The sequence below is a fragment of the Meriones unguiculatus genome, chromosome 21 (genome assembly GCF_030254825.1).
Source record: "Meriones unguiculatus strain TT.TT164.6M chromosome 21, Bangor_MerUng_6.1, whole genome shotgun sequence".
Classification (NCBI taxonomy): domain Eukaryota; kingdom Metazoa; phylum Chordata; class Mammalia; order Rodentia; family Muridae; genus Meriones; species Meriones unguiculatus.
Genome location: NC_083368.1, coordinates 22997468 through 23019412, shown reverse-complemented (window position 1 = coordinate 23019412; position 21945 = coordinate 22997468). Strand labels below are relative to the sequence as shown.

Sequence of the window (21945 nt, the reverse complement as noted above, 5' to 3'; positions counted from 1 at the left end):
AGATTAGGGCTGAACAACAAGCTTTTGTTTTCCAATTTTGTTAAAGTACAGTTTCAAAATTTTTCTGTACTTATTTTTTGTCCCCAGAATGGATAGATAAAATTGCCTTTTGTGTCACCTCTGCCTAGCATAATATTTTACATGAAGTAGGTCATCATCAAACATTTCTCAAGACCTGATGAGTAGAAGAACATTGCACTCATGCTTGCTATGTGGTCCCTTGGAAGAGAGCTGTCTTTACTACAGAGAAATGTTAATCATGTGTCTTTTTTTCTTAAAGCTATGTCTACGATCACCTTCCCGTAATTGCTGATGTTTCTTGGTGTTATTCTAACTCTTCTGTAAGTATAATTAGTAGTCAGGTCATTCCCAGGCAGGTTTGCAGCTGTCAACACATTGCAACAAATGTAAGAAGAGATGAAGTGATGGCACTTGAACAGCTGGCGTGGCAAAACTTCCTTTTGTTCGACTCATTGACCCGTACTTAACTGGACGTGTTAATGTCCATCCTGGCTTTGCCTTTGTATCTTACAAAAAATGTTAATGAGATTATAATGTATTTGCATTGCTTCTCCTTTCCTCACTCCTAACCCTTCCATATTCCCTCAGCTACATTCTCTTTAAAATTCATGGTTTCTTTTTTTGAATTGTTATCATATGTACACACACACACACATATACATATATACACACACATATATATATGTGTGTGTGTGTGTATACATATATACGTATTTCTAAATGCATAAATACAGTCTGCTCAGTGCCTTACATCTTCAGGGCTGCCCACTTGGTACTGGATAATCTCTTGTGCTTCTCCCTAGGAAAGGCTGTTGCTCTATGTTCCCAGAACTTCCTAATGGCCTGTAGTTCTTCGTCCATACAAGTGAGGCTTCATCGTTTCATGTTAGCAAATCTATTTGTGTTCTTCATATCCTGTTTAGGGTATGTACATGAGTCTTCATGGGTGTATCCTTTGACATTTCTCAGTGACAGTATCTCACAGCAAACTTCCTCTTTCTCCTAATCTCAGTCTTTTTGCCCCATCTTCCACAACAATCCTTGAACCTTAGCTACAGAAGTCATGGTACTGATGTATTAACTATGACTGGGTTCTATAGCCATGCATTTTGATTGGTTGTGTCTTTCTGTAACCATCTCTATTTCAAAGAGATGTTGTTTTCATGAGTGATGAGAATTACTCTTATATGTGGGAACAATGGTAACTATTTAGAATGTAACTAGGGATTATGCTGTTTTCGTAAAGTGTGGTGATAGGTACTCCTCCAACATCCATGATATTACTATATCTGAGAAGTTAGGTAGATTTACAGGACTAGGATGATTTCTCTCTTGTTAAATGGGCCTTAAGTCCTTAGAGAGCTATTGAGTGCCTCCAAGGTATACATAACACTATTGCATCTTTAGAGTTACTGTGCCACACTGGTCTTTGTGTTAGTTCAAAGGCATCAGAACAGGGTGGGGCTATTGTTTGCTTCCCCCCTTTGAAAGCTTTCACGGGCACATTCTGGTACCATGAAAAACAAAAGGCTTTGTGGATCCTTCCTGATGATCATTTGCTTCTAGAGCCAGGTGGACATCTTAATAAGGTGTACATTCAAAATTATCAATAGAAATAAAACATGAGTTTTCACTCTAAAACATCTCTAAGTTTAGGAAAAACTATACAAAAAGAAGTAAAAGAAGGTGTACTTAACCTATGTTACTAGTTCAATGAAATTAAAAATTAGGGAAAAGAATTGGTACAGTTGAGAGTGACTTTAGGGAATGAAGAAATCAAAGGGAAGGAACTGAGGCAAGAGAAGTCACCAGGTGCTGAGAGCAGTGCAAAGCCCTGAGCCTGAACCCCCCCGAAGAACAGGATAATTAGGGTCACATTGGAATGGCCATTACTATGAGGAGAAGCTTATCTCTTATCGTATAGGAAATAAACAATCACCTAGCATTTAAATAGGGAAGTTGAATACAGATTTACTGTATGCAGAGAGACACCGATGGAGTCAGTTGAATAACTACATAGTGGAAGAAACTAGAGTTTTCTTACCATACCCCATGAACTACTGCTCTGATTTCACTCTCTTAAAAACAAAACAAAACAAAACAAAAAACTGTGTAGAAAGCACTGGTAATTCATTAGCAATATCTGCTAGATGTAGGCAGCAGCTTAGTCAGGGGTAAGACCAAGAGTGACGGCGGCAGAGAGTGAATGGGACATCAGATTCTGTGGCCCTAGGGTATTTGGGGACCATATGTGTCACTTAAGAAAATGGACGTTAGCTTTCAAAAGTCAGGAGCTGCATAGACTCATGGAGAAAAGCAAAAGGGGACAACAATGTGGATCAGTTTTCTTATCTGAAAGTAAATTGTCCATTTCTGAAGTCTGATTTTTGTTAGAAAGAAGTCATAAGCAAAAGAAAGGATAAAAGAATTGATTCTTTATTACAATTTTTTCACTTTGTATCCCGGCTATAGCCCCCACCCTCATCTCCTCCCGGTCCCACCCTCCTTTCCCCCTTCCCTCCTAGTCCACTGATAGGGGAGTTCAAAAAAAGCGAATTGATTCTTGACCATCAGCCAAGCAGCTGCTCAGGAGGAGCCTTGGCTGGAGCCAGCAGAACCCAAACCTGAGCTGGAGTGCTAGAGAATTAACAGTGTTTCCGGAACAATTGACGGAAAAAGAAAAAAAAAACAAAAAACAAAAACAAAAAGGTCTTTTAGGAAGATGCATCTTAAAAAGCGGTCTCATGAAACTGGAAGGAAGGATGGCAGGGAAGATCTGCATGTGCGGAAAACTGAAAAACCAGAGACTAAGATGATAGGTGCGGCGTGGGAGCCAAACAGTGGGCAGGTCCTCAGCCTGGAGCCACCGCTTCTGACCCTCTCTGTGCGTGGGTCATGCCCGGGGACGCCTGGGTCTGCCAGCACAGAGGGTCTAGTGGTGTGCGGCGTCCTGGGGCTTGCTTGGATCTTGCCTTGTCCCAAGATCACCCTAACTCTGGGCAAGAGCAGAATAGCCAAGAAGAGTCTTAGTGACATTACAGTATTTACGGTGCTTCAGAAACTAGAAAACCTTGAACCAGACCAACGACTTGATACAATGAATAAAGCTTTTTTTGGGGGAAAAATACTTTTTTTTGGGGGGGGAGGATACACAGCAGTTTGCAATGTCACTTTTATAAACAAATACACTATGGAGAGGTGGGAAAGACGTAGGGACAGAGCGTCCCATGAGCAATCAATAGAGGTGGGACTAGAGATTCGATGGCAGTGACAGGTGGAGGAGAAGACTGCTGTGGACAGGGGAGCATTAGGGCCAGCAGGTTCTGACCATGAATACACTGCCCACGGCAGGACCGTCCTGGCTCTGAGCAACAAGAGAGTGTCTGAATGGAGAACGGTTCATTTTCTGGCTTTGAGCCTCCTCCAAGTATTTCCATGGTCCTTGCTGCTCCCAAAGGCCATGTTGGTATCCATGATCCACACTACAGCCGGGTGATGTGCTGATGTCCGTGGTCCATGTGGACGTCCGAGGTCTGTGCTGCTCCTACAGACCATCTACGTATCTGCGATCCGTTCTACTACAAGAGGCCAGGTGAGAGTCCATGGTTTGTGCTGCTGCCTGAATCATATTGATGTCCATTCGCCGAGCTGCTGCAGGAAGGTCAGACTGATGTGTGTGACCTCTCCTGCTTCCGAAGGCCATGATGGTGTCTGTGGTCCATGCTTCGCCCCAGGGCTGTGTTAATCTCCGTGGTCTGTACTGCCACCAGAGACCTGAGGGCTGCGGGTTTCCTGATGCCGGAGGCCACGTGGCAGTCTGCCATCTGAGCTGCCACTGACTGAAAAGGAGAGGGAAGCTTCTTTCGCAGTGGTGTTGATCACAGCCGACTCACGGCTGAGAGTGAGGGAGACCTAGAAGGCTTCTGTGACTGTCTCTCCTCCCACCCCCACCCGCCAAAAAGGAAACAGTCCAGACAGGAAGCCATTGAAGAGAACTCTTGAAAATTGTGATAGGGGTGCTGAAGTGAGGCTCTTCACAGCTGATGGCTTCTGCAAGGGTTGGGGTAGAGGTAGAGAAGGACTCGTTTTCTTTAAAGGGCTGCCCACTGGGGCTTTGACCATGTTCCAGGGAGTATATGGCAAACACAAGCTGGACTTGGTATTTTCTTTTCTTCTTCTATTTCTGGTGGGAAGTTACAAGGGTTAGAAGGGCTGGGACCCGAATGTGATCAGGGTGCATTATGAAAAATTCCCAAATAAGCAATAAAAATATATTTTGGAAAAATAAACAAATAAATGAATAGATTCTTCATTTTTTGTATTTCCAGCATCTCATTATTATTTAATTAATGTTTACAAAAGACATTTATTAAATTGGCAGCAGTAATTTTCTCTTCAAAGCTTTCCCATGACAAAAATAGTAGAATGTTATTTTAAAGAAACGAGCATAAATGTATTTCATACGCAAATCATTGTGTGAGTTACTGTGTCCAATTATATGCTCACAAACTCATTTCACGAACTGCTTCGTTAAAACATTAAAGGTGGGCAGATATTTGCTCATTGGGTAGATCTGGATCGTTATATAGTAGATACTGCAAGGAGGAGAAAAGTTGTGGATTCGTCTCTTGAAAGCTCTATGTATACTTCACATTTTTCATTGTAGTAGCAATTGCTCAAAACTGTCTTTTGGCCACGGCTCCTGCAAGCCCACCAACTAACCACTCTTTGATTTCAGGAAGGAAGTGGTTCTAAGGCTAAGAGCCAAGAATTTCTCATTCCATTCCATTCCATTCATTGCTTCTGTTACTGATTTATTGAGTAACATTAAGTAGCAACTCTGTAGAATTTCCCTTTGTCCTGCTGAGCAGGGCAATGCGCTGGAAATTTCAGTAATGTGGGCACAGCCTGAGGCATGACTAGAAACTGGGTGGAGATCAAACACGGATCTCTGGCATGTCTTCGCAAGGTCCCTAGAGATGGCTCATTACTGAGTAGCTGCAGAGAGACATGACTCAGCCAGTTTCTGCAATAGACTGTCTGGGGTAGCTAGGAAAGGGCAGGCAAGCAGGCTGTGAGGAACAGTCAGGTTTTGCTGACCATGGAAGAAAAAAAATGAGTCTGTTATTTAGAACAGGGGCTCTTAGAGAGCAGTGTGATTATGATCGTTTAGATTTTTGTCAATATAACAGCATTAACATGAGTACAAGCCTGATCTCTGCTTACAATTTTCTCCAACACTAACAATGCATTTAAAATACCTTGAGAATAACTATTAATCTGTAAGCATTAACACTTCTCTTTGAATTTAATGCTTAGTAAAATAATGGGATTTTTTTTTCCCCAAGTGAAAAATGAGGAAATCTCTGTTGGCAGAAATAGTTACAAGACACATTAACTTGTTTATTTAGAAACAAATGCTAAATTGGACATGGACACCTGGGTAAAAGAGTCAGAAGACAGGCAAAGAAAGTTAGCCAAGTGAACAAGAAGGGTCCGATTGACAGTGTGAGATTTCCTAGCAAGTGATGGTAAATATGAAGTTTGCTTTGAGGTTTGAGAACTGACATTTATTTGTGGTTTAAGCACAGAGAATCTGAGGTAAGCAGATTTTAAGCTTTGTTGATTGTGTTTGCCTGTGCTAATTCACTACTTCTCTTTTACAATGGAAACTGAGTAATTAAGACAAAGTACAATCTCCGTATTGACTTCATTGGGCAACAGCTGCAGAGCCCTCAGTTGTGGGAATTTACGTGTGAAGACTCATAGGACAATTTCAGTACGGCTCCGAAACAAGACTCTAAGTGTGTTCTCTGGGTCTCGACTTCTGCTGCTAGTTATGCCTTACTACGGTGTATTCATGTTCATGATGGCCTGGGGATAATTGAAAATTGAACTTTAAATCTCCATGAGGGTGCCAGCTGTCTGTAGCGGAGACAGGAAATTGTCATCTTCATCACATCAAAAATTCCAGTTTTATGTAAGTCTATGTTAGTTTGGGCTTTGAAATGGGCAGTGGTCTAGAAGTAATTTTGGAGAGATTTGTCATGCAAGTATCAGTCAGTGTTTCCACACACATATGGATTGTCTCTGATTTAGTTTTCTATTTTCAAGGAGGCTGTCTTAGTAGTCTGTTTCCTGCATTGTTCGTGTCAAGCTTAAGTGTTCCTTGTCTACCAGTTAGTCAAGTGGTTACAGCAAAGAAAAAAGGACAAATAGGAAGTGTCATGGTGGGTGAGAGTCCAGATTCAGTACATTAAACACTTGTAGTATGTAATGAAGGAATTTCTTATAGATCCATTTTCACACAATAAAAGAACAACAACAATGAAAACAAACAATAACAACAACAAAAACCTCTGGGAATTGAGGGGAGAGTTTTAAAGACTTGGAGTAGAGTCTGTCTGGTTGCTTCCCTGTGAGCTAGCCTCTTCTCTCTGATTGGGGCACTTGCAGGGCATTATGTATACTCCAGAGCTCATGCAGCCATACTACAGCTAGCTTCTCCTCACCATGGCTTTACTGCCTTCCTACGCCTCCCATCCTTGCTCCAACTCCTTGAGCACTGGCTCCTGAAGGCACTTCATTAATGAATGCCACACCATTGGCTTTTGCTGAATCTGACCAAGACAAGTGTGAAGTGAATGAAGAATGAAGAGGGGCAGGGGAAATCACAAGTACTCGTATGCAAAGGAAAAGTAGAGCTTTGGGAGCCAGGTTAGAAGAAAGCAAGGTGATCTGGGAAGAAAGGCCTGGAGTAGGTGGGAGCAGGGATCAAAAAGTGATGCAGTGTAATCCGGGACAACGGAAAACTGAAATTCAAATCTCCATCAGGGTGTCAGCTGTCTGCAGCTGAGACAGGAAACTGTCATTTTCATCAGGTCAAAACTTCCAATTTTACGAAAGTGTATTAAAGCTGTGTGGGTGAGCAGGCCTTGAAACTGCATAAGCGCAAGCCTTGAACAGAGGCTCATTAAGTAACAAATTCCAGCTCTTTAATTTCATAAATACATAGTCTACGTAGTTCCGATTAAAGTGTTTACTCTGGGAACATCACTTTTCTATCTATAAAATGAGCCAGAAGTATTAATCCTTAGACATACTGTCATGTATGGGAAGAAAGTTTATATCTGAAAGTATTTACCTCAGAGTGACTTAGAGATATGTTTCCCAAGAGCAGGTATTGGGGAACAATGTTTGAGTAGTTCAGAAATGAGAAGTTACTTAATACTGGCAGAATAACATAAATTTTACAGGGCACATAACATCAGTATGACACCCAACAAAGAAATGTCCACACCAAAAAGAGTCAATGGCATTCAACCAAGAAGCTTAAATACAACAAACTAAATCTTTGAAGTAAGAAAAAAAAAGTTTTTATTTCCTGTGATGAGGTGATAAGATGAGAACCATTTCCAAGCCTGTCTAACTATTTTTGAACTCTCACTGGCTGGTTCAATTCAGCTGTTCTGGCCTAAACTCCTCTGAAAGCTGACTGATTCAAACTGGCTTCTCTTGGCATGTCTTGGTTTCTCACTGAATTGTTCTTCTGGCCTCAAACTAATTCTGGTAATATGTTTAATTTTCTGGCTCTTTCTCATTCTCTGGCTCCTGTCTTCACCCATGTCTAGTATGCTCTCTTTGCAGCCTGTCTCTGTAAAACTGTACCAGTAAGAAACTCTCAGTAAAAACTCTAAATCTCTCTCCCTGAGCTGCTGTAAAGTAGTCTCTTCTTCCTGTCCTGTTCTGTGAGAACTGGGTGTGTCCTCTCTCTGACTCATTCTGTTAAATCTTTCTCTGATTCCTCACGTTGCCAGCCCCTCATTTAGATGTCACTTTCAAACATGGTTGCTTCCTTCTATAAACTAACTTTACCTTCATTACTTGGGATTAAAGGCGTGTGCTAAGGGTGTGTCTATATTCCAGCTGTATCATACTGTAGTGCGTCTACATTCTAACTGGATCACATAGAACCAGAAGGTCTTTGGATGTGACCCCTTAGCAGAGCATCCATGTTGCTGTATTAAAATACCTCTAGAGATCTTAGGTACTACTTAGTAGGACAAACATTAGCAAGGAGGACAGAGAACCTGGGCACAGGGAGTCTTGGATTGAAGATTCTTTTTTTTATTTTTTTATATTAATTACTGCTTATTCACTTTGTATCCCACCTGTAGCTCCCTCCCTCATTCCCTCTCAATCCCACCCTCCCTCCCTCTTCTCCCCCTAAGCCCCTCTCTAAGTCCACTAATAGGGCAGACCTTCCTCCCCTTCCCTCTGACCCTAGCCTATCAGGTCTCATCAGGACTGGCTGCATTGTCTTCCTCTGTGGGTTGAAGATCCTAAAGTGAGAATATTATGGAGTTTTAAAGCTGAGAAGTGTAAAGAGCTAAAGTAAAGCATGATTCACCATGCAAGTTTTGGAGGAATGATAGATGGGAATTTGAATCACTGCTACACAAGATGCAAAGTGATAAACTCCTTTTTTCAGATTGTGTCCTCAGTCTTAGATCATACATTAAATTTCTTGCTTAATACTTAAGGAGTAGATTTAATTAAATTGAAAGTTAAACTTTTTTTAAAAGTAGTATAGAAACAGAAACAAAACTATATTTGACATGAAGGTTCATATATATATATATATATATATACTCACATATAAATATATATTAATCAGATGTAATAATACATATGATACACACAAAGTTTGTGAGATAGAGGATGAATTATATGGCTATTAACCTTGTCCTTATCTTATAAATGCAAATCATCTCTGAATTTTTATGTAATGTCAAATGACAGATACTTATTTTGATATAATTGTTGTTAGTTCTCCAAAACAATAAAGAGAGAATATTTCTCTTGTTCACTGAGATGTGGGACAAAGATAGATCAGAAGTGACAATGGAGATAGCTTTGGTCTGGTGTTTAACCCATATGGGTTCTCTCTGAGACTCTTCTGAGCATTCAAATTATTGTGCTAGCATTTCACCAGGCTGGACTTATGAGACAAAAACCCACTTTCAATTCTAGGATTAAAAAACTTAACGTAATTTTGAAGTAAAGAATTATTCAACCACATTTTAATATAATCAAGCAGAAACATATTTAGAAGATTATATTGTTTTTCATACAGAAGAAAATTAAGGATACCTTCTAACTAAGGTTATAATTTTGCCAGTTATTAGTTATCATAACAAAACAATGACTATAAAACCCCTGCTTAGGTGCATTTGCTTTGAATCTAGCTTTTACTATACATACAGAAATGAAGATGGCCAGGGCTCTATAATAAGTCATTTGCAGAGACCAGTTACCATATAAAGAAACTATAAATACTCACAGTAGAGAAAGATAAGGTGGCTTGCACTCCCATTGAAATGACTATACATTAGACAGAGGCCACTCCTGAAACTAGAAATGGAATGTTCAAATGCTCAGTTTTAAAATGGACTCAGCAATACTTTTATGCTATAATTTAAAAAATATATATACAATTTTTACACTAAATTATAATTTGACTTATAAATTCTAGTTTATCATGACAAAGGCAATGAAAGGCAGGTGAATAGAGAACCAGCTTTGTTCCACAGAATTCAACTGAATGAAGAATGTAGGCCTAATGGTTTACGGAAATTCACATACAAATAAGATAAGGTCAGGGTCAGGATCCACTTAAAACCCATTAAAATGTCAACGAAGCTACTGATTCACTCCACTTGAAAGGTAATTATACTGCCTGGTGATAAAGAAAAAATATTCCCAAAGAAGTTAGTTACTTAAAGTTCAAGACTAGTAAATGACTGAAAAGTTTTAATACTGGATACCTACGTTCTTGTTAGTTAATTAAATGAAAGAGCACAGTGTACATTGAAACCATGAGTGACATTGAATAGACAGAATTGTGTGAGAAAATTGAGACTTTTTTTCAAATGACTTAACAAAAATCACTTATGAAATTATTTTGCTGTATGCCTTAAAAATGACTTTACATGTTTCTTTCTTACTATATTGATATTTATGTAACTGTATGAATATAAAATATTAGCAGAGGTGTCTCATGTATAAAAGTGAATACATCTACTTAAACAAGATCTTCTAGCATTATAGAAAGAATGCTAGCACCCAGGGACTGAGACAGAGGGATTAAGTATTCAAGGCCATCCTGGGTTATCTCAAAAGACTATCCCTCAAAAACAAACAAGATAATTTTAAAAGCAAAAAATGAGAGGAAGGATTCAACTTTCATTTTCTCATTCTTTGGGTAAGGAATGAGGACCCAGAGTTAAATGAGGGGTTATGGCTTTTCTGAACCACAAACAGTATTTTTACTTTTTAGGATTTTTCAAAAATTCTCATGTGTAGTAACATCTTAGAACAAGTATTTCAAGCAAGGTCTGCTGAGAACTGCAGGAATGAGCACCCTTTTCCTAAAGGGCAAATCTTCCTACTAAAAACACAAACAAAACTAAAACAAAAACCAGTGTGGTAAAACAAAGTAGTTTTCTCACTCAAAAAGCACTAGGTGGGAGTAGAAGGAACAGAGGCTGTTTTAAAACTAGTGGCAGAACCTTTGAATAAAGATTCTTGGGTTTTGTTTTGGTTTGGTTTGGTTTTTTGTTTGTTTGATAACTGAGTCGTACCTAGTACCGTAATTACTGTTTAAATATACAACAAAGGTAAACAGAATAGAGATAGTCATCAGCTTTCTAACAGAAATTAAGACAGAAATTGGTGGGAAAACATATGTGGGTATGAGAAGGGGAAAAGCCAGTATGTAGGAGGACAGGCTCTACTGAGAGGTTTAGGCTGGCAGACACCCTTCACTGTAGAACATGAGAGATTTATTTACTCATCCATTCCTTCTTTAAGGAAAGTTGTATGTGTAGCTACACACAAAACACTGCCCCTCAGCCTTCCAGTTGACTGATTTCATGCAGAAGCAAAACCTAGCAATTGAATTTTGTAGAAGTTACAGTCATGGGCCAACATAATTAAATAACCAAAGTCCACTGGACAACTTAGTAAAGTTAGAAACAAGAAAAAGGTGATGTAAATAAATAAATTACCTACTTCATGACAGAGGAGAAAACACCCACAAATATAGCATAGGGTTTTTTATTTCAAAAATGTTTTGAAACTGAGTTTATTGTAATTGAGCCTAGCCTGGATCTCAGTATATTCTGAAGGGATGATCCTGTCCTCTTGACTTTCCTGTCATTACTTTCCAAGTGCTAGAATTACAGGAACTAGTGAAAAAAGAATGATGAAATAATTTGAGATTAACAAAAGGTTAAGAGGAAGGTAAGGAGGAAGAGGAGGGGGAAAGAAGAAAAGAAGAGCATCAGGAAGAGAGAAAATCTAGAAGGAGGAGCAGAAAGAGGAGGGAAGAGAGAGAAGACAGAGAGGAGAGAGGGATACAAGACATACTAAATTTAATGTATGAAGTCATATGAAATGTGCCAAAAGTGATCTGTTCATATTAAATAGAAAACAGGTTAGAAAAGTGAATAATTTCAGGAAGAACAGAAAGAGAAAAGGTGTCATAGATTCCAAATAAAAAAAAGACTGTACAGGAAACACATTGTGGTTTTCCTTGATTGTCTGTAGAAATTGGACATAATACCCTACTTGCTGGAGACACCATATGCTTTGAACATAGGACAGGGTTTGGAGAAACTGAATGGGAACTGACCTTGAAGCCTCCCCCTGAAGACTAGCTCTCATTGCATATGAAGGTGCTATGCCATCTGACAAGGGAAAAGAGAAGTTAAAATTCCCAATCAGCTTTGAAGTCTATTTGAGCACAACAATGGCCAGCACTGCAAGAGATACCCAAAGATGTAGTAATGGTGCTTAAACCTTGGGTGTATCCATAACCATTTATTTGGAGATGAACACTGCTCAATAGGAGGAAATTTGTGCCTTATTTTCAACTACCTATGGCTAATGAGATAATGAACCCTAGAGGAGAACTTTCTTAAACCAATTATATTCCCAACAGTATTTCCATGGGGTTCCTATTCACAATGAGTATAGCTACAATGCCGCGTCTATACCTAAGACTCAGAGAACATCTCAGGAAATGGAAGGAAACATTGTAAAAGTGAGAGCAGCAGGATTCGGCTGAGAGACAGTGTCTTCAGTCTATGACAAGGTATTGTGCACATGAAATCTTAACAATATGGTTTCATAAGTCAAACATTCACAATGACAGGACTAATTGACATACAATATGAAAGAGAAAAATGCAAAAGAGCTATAAACAATTAACAGCTAATGAGATAGCACAAGTCATTTTCCTCCAGGAAAGAGCCCTCTTATAGGTTATTCAGTAGCAAGTTGTCATACCTACAAGCATATACATAAAGCAAATGTATGTACATATATATATATATATATAGAGAGAGAGAGAGAGAGAGAGAGTGTGTGTGTAAATGGACTCAGTAGGTTGTGTTTATAGATACATATTTAAAAATCAATGTTGTGGGTCTATTGTTACTGTGGTGTGTGGGCTTCTATGACTTCAATTGATAGAAATATCTATCTATCTATGTATACATATATATCTATAAATATAAATGTACATACATATATATATATATATATATATATATATATATATGAACCTGTATATAAGTTCTCTACAGGGTTCTCCAAAGAAGTAGAACCAACAAAACACACATAAGCACACAACCCATATACATACACTTATATACATATTCAATAATATTTGAGAAGCAAGAAGTCTGTGGCTCAGAGAGAATAAAGAATTTGCCCATTTTCTCACAAAATATTAATTTACAATAATGAGTAAGTTTCAGAAGAAGGAAGGTGCCAAATTTCAAAAATTAAAGTCACAGAATTAACATTAAGTAATTTGTAATAACATACCAGCAAAAGAGTGGATTCAACAGCAGAAACATACCCTTCTGTGTGTCTTAGGTTAGAAGTCTATTCAAGGTGACAGCAGGCTATGTCTCTTCACATTGAGGAGAGGCTGCATGCTTGTTTAAACTAACTAGAGCAACCCCAGTGGTTCCTTGGATTCTGAGTCTACACTTTCTGCTTCTTTCTTCACATGACCTTCTTTTAAATATACCAGACATGCTGCATTAAGGGATCTATAATAGGACGTTCTGTGAAATGCCAGCTCCTGATTAATGACACAGAGACTTTTTATTAATTATGAAAGGTTGGCCTTAGCTTTAACTTTTCCCCAACTAGCTCTTATAACTTATATTAACCCGTTTATATTAATCTATGTTCTGCCATGTGGCTTATTACCTCTCCTCAGTACCTTACATCTGTCTTTGTGTTTGGCTGATGAATCTCCTGTGCCTCAGATTCTTTCCCAGAGTTCCTCCTTCTGCATTGTGTCTTGCCTATTTTCTCCTGCCTCAGCTCAGTTATAAAACCAATCAGAAAGTGTTGCATGGAGTGTTTACAAAATATGATGCAGAATACAAGGACAATCTTTAAACAGCGCACAAAAAGATCATCCTAACAGGGACCCACCTATTGACACATCCTAATTTCATTACATCTACAAAGCCCTCATTTCCCCCAATAAGTTCATATTAGATAGAGATACAAAGGGGTTAGGAGTTCAGCCTCTCTCTCGTGTGTGTGTGTGTGTGTGTGTCGTTTCCTCTCTTTTTCTTGGCAAGGGGAACAAATTTCATCCCATAAGCTGCCTGGAGGGATGCAGACATCATCCCAAGGGCCATTGAAATACTATGTCAAGACACTGGGCCCTTTGCCTATATACACCAGGTCTTCAGCAGGGCTACATGATAGCCTGTGGCCTGTGCCCACTGCTGGATTCCTAACCTTTAAGTGTCAAGGAAAGAGAAGGGGTGGAGTTCCTCAGCAAGCACTTTATCTTTCCTATGTTTCTTTCTTCTTTATATCCTTCTCTGTAGATTTTTTTTCCCCTTCACCTCCTGGTTGAGGGGTGTGAGGTAGGAAACACTTGCGAACACAAGCTGCAAATACTGAGAGCTGCTTCTTCAGAGATTCTTTAAGTCACAAGAACAAAAGCTGCCTGAATACAGCTCTGTTTGAAGACAACACAAACAAGAAGCACAGTATTCTACTTTCACATCTACCCCCATTTGCATCACAGAAAACCAAACTTTGATCCCTGAAAGGCACCCATAGATCAACAGAAGGATTTAGTTCAGAGGTGAGGTAGGAGATAGAACACTGAAAAAGGAAAAAAGACAGTAACTTCAGGAGTAGCTGACGGTGTCTATGGACAATAAATCTAAGAGCCACCGCAAGTGTTATCACAATAAGCAAAAAAAAAAACCTAATTGTGTTAAGCCTTCCTGTAAATTAACAGGCTCAACAAAACTGAGAGAACATTGGTTCCTGATACGGGGTTTTCATGTCTGTAAAAAGTTTTATACATAAATCTAGGATTTAGGCTCTGAATGCCACTATAGTGAAACCCAGCAATGAAATAATAGATTTTTTTTTTTAGGATAAACATAGAAAAAAAAAGTGTTCGACTTTCAAAGCAGAGGACATTTGTTTGTCCTTCAAGGTATATAACAACTTCATCAGTTTATGAATGGGATGATCCAAAGCTTCAGATTATAGCTCATTGCTCAGCCAGCCATTGTTTATGTCACCAACACATACTTTCTTTGAAATGAATAATTTCTTGTATTTTAGTTTAAAAATATTCTCTTCATATTTTGGGTTCACTCAAATTATTACCCTAAACTAGTAAGAGAGGAAATGAAAGCAATGCATGGGTATTCACTTAAAGTCCTGTTAAAGACACTGAAATATTAAACAAACCGTTTTGTGGTTTATATAAATATCTCATAATGTAAACGTTCCATGTTCCAGGAGTGCATGAGTGTGTGTGTGTGTGTGTGTGTGTGTGTGTGTGTGTGTGTAAAGATACTCATATATACCTCAGTGAATGAACATACCATGAACAAACAGTTTATGCAGACACAAGTGACTTAAATAAAATGGAACAGGAAAGAACGAGATAGTTCTCAATGCTGACGTCTGTAGCACTTCAGAATCCTTTCCAGTGGTCTCTGTATAGACACACAGACAAGAGCTGATGTCGGTAAGCTATAAAAAGGTACACATGGTTAGCACATACCATACAATTAGTCAAGACTTTACTGTACCTTTGTTGTCACAGAATCACAGAAGATTTTAAGGCTCTTAAGCACTTCGTTTTGAAAGAGAATTTTTTTCTTTAAAATCTTGAAAATGACACTCATCCCCTCCCCCCCCCCCCGCAAAAGCATCCCTATAAGGGCATGAACACTGGGATTTTTAAAGCCAGGAAAAAAAAGTAGTTTTGAAAAGGGATGTTCTCTAGCTAAAATATCACCCAATGCAGCAGTTAAAAGGTGAGAATTCTAGATTACAAATGCACATTTATCTTAATGAACCAGGAAGGAAAAATCCAACAACAATATTTGACTCTATGGCCACAGAATAGTCAACGGCAATCAGTTTGCTCTTGTGAAGTGACAAATGACCCAACAGTCACAAAACATTAATGGTGTCTTTCCTACTTTATATACATTGTCTAAACACAAACAGAGAAAATATAACACATTATCTTGAAGGAATATACTAAGAATGACAATATTTTAAATTAATCCTTCCATATGTTTTAGACACATTGAAGAACTCTTTTTAAAGGAAGATTTAAAACCATGTATTATTAAGGTAGTAGATAATTATATATTTTGAATAATACATATCTTAAATTTAGAAAGAAATGAGGTGATATTCTTTGTAATTTATCAATTAAATATAAACATAAATTTAGTAAAAGTTTAAGTCTTATAAGATTGTATCTTGTTAAGATTTCAGTAGAAGAACCCCAAAATAAAACAAAATTAAGCATGAGAATAAATAAAAATATATTCAATTTCTAGAACAGATTTATTTCCTTTCTATGTCAAGAATTGCTACTAAGGTTTGAAAAAGAAACACTTTATTTTTAAATTATATAATTTTCATAACATTTTAAAAATGTTTGATTTTTATTTGATTTAGAGAAATCAAATATAATTTCAACAATTATTAAGGAAAAAGCTGAAATTAATTTAGTATGACATTTCTTTAATAGCTGAGCACCAGGTATTAAAGACAATTCAAAAGTTCCTGAAGTTTATACTAATCCACTATGAGGTTCAAGTGTGTTCTAAAGATGGAAATGAAAACTTAATAGGTTTGGTGATGAAATTATGACCCTCAAACCCTGATTTACTAAGATGTTTCTGCTAATCTGCACGTGTTGAAATGACATTATAGAAGACAGCAAAGATATTTTATTCAGGTTGCAATAGTCCAAAGAACATCCTTAATACAAATGTTTGGTTTAATTTAGCAGCCAGCTACCAAGCTACTGCTTGGTACTCAAACTGTACTCTGCTGCTGGCTGTAAAAGATCCGAGACTTATAACCAGAACTCACAAACAAAGATTCATACAATGGTAACATTAAAGAATATAGAAAACAAATGTTACAGGAATAAGGAAGAAAACAAAAACTATTAGCACATGACTTGCATTTAATCAAATCAATAAACCTAACCATTGTTTTAATTAATATTTCCCAATAAAATTTAATATCAAACAATTCCCCACCTACATAAGGAGTAGGTTAAGAATTAGAAATAATCCCTTCTGCTCCCCTCCCCACCCCTCTCTATAGCCAGTTCCCTCCCTCTATCCTTCCCAGATGTCTAATCTATTTCATGTTCTCTGTAAGATTCAAGCATCCTCCCTTGGGCTGTCCTCGTTACTTAATTCTTTAGGTCTCTGGATTGTAACACTGTTATCTTGACTTTATAGCTAATATCGACGTATAAATGAGTACATTCCATGTGTGTCTTTCTGGGTCTGGGTCACCTCACTCAGGATGATCTTGTCTAGTTCTATCCATTTGCTTGGTTTTTAATAGCTGAGTAATATTCCACCGTGTAAATGTACCACATTTTCTTTATCCATTATTTGGATAGGGACATCTAGATTTATTCCCATTTCTGGCTATTATGAATAAAGCTGCTATGAACATAGTTGAGCAAGTGTCCTTGTTGTATGGTAGAACATCTTTTAGGTATATGCCCAGGAGTGGTGTAGCTGGGTCTTGAGGTAGAACTATTCCTAATTTTTTGATGAACCATGATATGTATTGTACAAGTTTATGCTCCCACTAGCAATGGAGGACTGTTCCCCTTGCTGTACACCTTCACAACATGTGCTGTTGCTAAAGTTTTTGGTCATAGCCGTCCTGATGGATGTAAGATAGAACATCAGGGTTGTTTTGATCTGCATTTCCCTGGTGACTAAAGATATTGAGAATTTCTTTTTTTTTGTTGTTGCAATTGAATTTTAATTTTAATAAAATACAAATATCATTTTATGGAGCTGAGGGAATATCTCAGTGATTAAGAATGCCTGTTTCCCTGTCATGAGGATTTGTATTTGAGTACTAGTTGTGTTTGTGTGTGTGTGTGTGTGTGTTAGAAAGAGAGAGAGAGAGAGATCATGAGATCTTAAAGGGATCTGTAATGAAGATATATATGAAGGAGATACATGCTGTATATCAAGGTAGAAAAACCTGCCTCTCAGAAATGAATTAGTGACAGAAAATGAAGAACACTGGTCACGAAGGCATGTGACTAGGCATGCATAATAGGTGACACATGTGTATATGAAATGAACCCTCCCACACACTATTATTATTTTGAAATAATATGTGTCCCATGGGTGCTCAGGTGTCCCATGAGGAGGTTGGAATATTCTTCATTACATTACAGTTTGTGATGGCTGCTTTGTGCTGGAATCCTTCTTCCTTCTGTTGTGAATATCAGGGGAACCTTTGAGGTTACCAGATTTCAAACAGTGGTATATACTGTCATTCAGGAAGTGATTCTCTGCCATTAGAAATTCCTCTGTTGAGAATTCTCTGTTTAGATCTGTACCCCACATTTTAAATTGGGTTATTTGGTTTGGTAATGTCTAGTTTCTTGAATTCTTTATAAATTTTGGATATTAGTCCTCTGTTGGATGTAGGTTGAAGACCTTTTCCCATTCTGTAGGCTGACATTTTGCCCTATTGATGTGTCCTTGACTTGCAGAAGCTTTTCAGTTTCATGAGGTCCTATGTATTAATTGTTGATCTTAGTGTCTGAGCTGTTGTTGTTCTCTTCAGGAAGTTGTCTCCTGTGCCAATGAGTTCAAGGCTATTCCCTTGAACTCTATTTCTCTTCTATCAAATTTAGTGTATCCAGTTTTATGTTGAGATCTTTAATCCACTTGGACTTGAGTTTTGTGAAGGGTGATAGATATGGTTTGATTTACATTCTTCTATATGCAGACATTCAGTTAGGCCACACCATTTGCTGAAGATACTTTCCATTGTATGGTTTAGCTTGTCACAAATAAAATGTCTATAGTTGTGTGTGTGTGTGTGTGTGTGTGTGTGTGTGTGTGTGTGTGTGTACTACTGGGTTTTCGTTTTGATTCCATTGACCAACCTGCCTGTTTTTATGCTAGAATCATACGATTTTTGTTAATATTGCTCTGCAGTACAGCTTAAAATCAGGAATTATTTACTTTCAGAAATTATTTCACTGTTCAGGATTTTTTTTTATATGACGTTGAGAATTTTTCTTTCAATGTCTGTGAAGAATTGTGTTGGAATTTTGATGGGAATTGTGTAGAATCTATAGATTGCTTTTATTAAGATGGGCATTTTTATTATGTTAATCTTATAGATCCATTATCATGGGAGATCTTTCCATCTTCTAATATCTTCAAGTTCTTTTTGGGATCGGGGAGGACAGAGGGAGAGAGAGAGAACTGGATTGGTGGAGGGCATCTCTGTGAAGAGCTAGAAACCCAGGACAATGGATACTCCCAGGAATCTATGAGGGTAACCCTAGCAATGGGGAATAACTGTCATCTGAGAGGCTTCACCCAGCAACTGATGAAAACACATGCAGAGACCCAACAGCCAAACATTCAGCAGAAACTTAGGGAATCCTATAGAAGAGGGGTAAGAATAATTGAAGGATCCAAAGAGGTCAAGAGCACCATAAGAAAACCTACAGAATCATTAAACCTGGGCCCTGGGAGCCCACAGAAACTGAACCACCAAACAGAGAGCATGTGTGGGGCAGGGTTTTAAGGCTCTCTACACATATGTAACAATTGTGAAGTTAGGTCTTTATGTGGGACTCTAACAACAGGAACTGACTCTGTTGCCTGCCTTTGGATCTCTTTCCCCTAACTGGGCTGCACAGACTAAGATGCACCTAGTCTTGATGCAACTTGAAATGCCAAGGAGCGTGGCTATACATGGGAGGCCTTCCCATTTCTGAGGAGAAAGGCAGGAAAGGAGGATGGAGAGGGGACAGAGGAAGGAGTTGGAGGAGAGGAAGAAAGGAAGTAAATTAATTAATTAACTAAAAAGAAATAATTAGAGATAAAGGACAGAGACTAGAAAAAGGACTCCAGATCCGTCTAGGCACTCACCCTTGTGCCATCAAGAAAACCAAGCTGATTCAGATGGCCAAATTGGTTGAGCAGGCAGAGGGCTACCATGCCAATTGCATGAAAGCCATGATGAGCAGGGAGCCAAGCTGACCAACAAGGAGCCCAACCTGTTGTAGGTAGCTTACAAGACCGCAGGTCCACTGGAAGGGCCATGTCGAGCATCAATCAGAAGACAGACACCTCCAACAAAATGTTGCAGCTGATCAGTGACTATTGGGAGAAATTGGAGTCAGAGCTGAGGTCCATCTCTATCATGGTCCTTGAATTGTTGGATAAGATTTTAATAGCCAATGCATCTAATTCAGAGAGTAAGTTCTTCTATCTGAAAATGAAGGGAGATTATTTCCAGTATCTTGCAGAAGTAGCTTGTGGTGATAATCGAAAACATACCATAGATGATTTGCAAGGGGCCTGTCAAGAGACATTTGATATAAGCAAGAAAGATATGCAACCTTCATGTCTGGTCCACCTGCAGCTGACTCTTAACTTTTCTGTTTTTCACTGTGAGATCCTTAATAATCCAGAGCTTGCCTGCACACCGGCCAAATGGCCTTTGCTGAGGCCATTGAGGAGCTTGATTCACTGAATGAAGACTCCCACAAAGAGCACCCTCATCATGCAGCAGCTTAGAGACAACTTATCATTATAGACATCAGACAGTGCAGGAGAAAAATGTGATGCAGTGGAGGGGCCTGAAAACTAAAGGCATCCAGGATCTCATTCTTTCCTCCTCTCAAGAAAAGCTTTCTTTATCTCCATTCCTTCTTGGATTTTCTATAGCAAGTCAGGCCAATCAAGTGTATGGGATCAACTGTTATCTATAGTCTTCACCCTGCAGCTTTGGGAAAACTCCATCTCTTGGTTTGTGTTGTCTTGACCTTTCTGGTGTGCAGTTACTGCTGTAGAAAAGCATCAAGAGGGTCAGTTCCTATAAACACCAATAACTTCCAGACACTTGTGTAGAAGACTGACAGTCCATTTGGTATTTAAGTAATCTGAACCAGTTCTGCAAGTGACTGTGTTTTGTATTACTGTCAAGATATGAAAATATAGTTCATTATAATATAAAGTAACTACTATAATAAATTTTTGATTTCTACCTTCCCTCTCTGACCTTCTTTTGGGGCTTCCTTTCAGAAGCAACTTTTCTATGCTCGTATTAACTTACTTCTTTTTAGTAGGAATCCAGAAGTGTTAGCTTGAATGGGAAAGTGCTTAATGCATCTAGGCTTTGGGTTACAGACTGAAATGTCTCCTGTGTCACATATTTCGGAGGTTACATCTGTCTGTGACAACAGGGAGTTTCCTTATGCATTCTTCATTTGCTGCTGCTTAAGTTGACAACTTCCTTCCCAATAAAAATTCACTTACCCCTCCTACCTTCATAGCTCTGGTATTCACTTTACCTTGAAATAGAAGTAGCATGTTGCTGCCAGAATATAAGCATTGCTCCAAGCAAATTAAAATGTCCATTCTTAATACATTAGAAAAGGGAAATAAATCCAACACTAAAGCTTAGTACTTTTCCATGCAGATTTGTGCACATGCGAGAGGGTGTCCAGTTTGTCCAGTGATTGTTCTTTAGAGAGTTGGGCCACCATATTGTGTGTTTGTTAATCATTGACCATGGTCCCCCCAAAAAGCCTTGTGAAAGTGTTATGCCCTATGCAACAGCAGAGTAACATAAAACTACATTTTATAAAACAAAAAAAAAAAAAATAGAAATAAAAGTCAAATATACTTGACATCAGCACTGACATAATTACTATATTATACACAACATCAGGTGATTTATTTTGCTGAGAATTGCAGGAAATGACCACACAGAGATGTTTAGTTGAGCTGAGTTTGCTTGCATGAGGGTTGTCTGAGGGTAAAGGAAAGGAAGGAGAATGTGTAAAGTGGCAGAAGAGGAGGCATGTTGAAGTAATAAAATGAAAGGCACTTCGCACACCTGTAGTTTAAAGGTGCCAGCAAAAGAGTAAGGTAGAAGGTTGAGGAGCTGAGGCAGAACAGAAAGTGTGAAGGGTTGTATGAACCTTGGGAAATTAGATGGGAAAACACAAGAGTTTTAGTGACCCTGTTGACGATTGGCAGACTGGGTTCACTGTGACTTGGTATTTTAAATCAGTCTTTTCTAGACAGTGATAAACCTGACTTTGAATGGACCATGCAAGCCTGTTATGGGATTGCAAATCAACCTATCTTCCCAAGCAACAAATTGGATGTTTGAAAGGAATATCACGTATTTATGTAACAATGAATGGACTTGAATGGACAATAAAATCATTTGTATTATTTTATACTTGTGTGGTCTTCCACCTGGGGAACATCCTGCTGATTTTCTCTTTCCTTCTAACCATGATTTTTG

At 38.4% G+C, this 21945-nt stretch overlaps 1 pseudogene; it reads left to right on the top strand.

The window, feature by feature from the left end:
- Positions 1–2743: 2743 nt before the first annotated feature.
- LOC110542092 (14-3-3 protein theta-like) lies at positions 2744–20277 on the top strand (annotated as a pseudogene).
- Positions 20278–21945: the final 1668 nt, after the last annotated feature.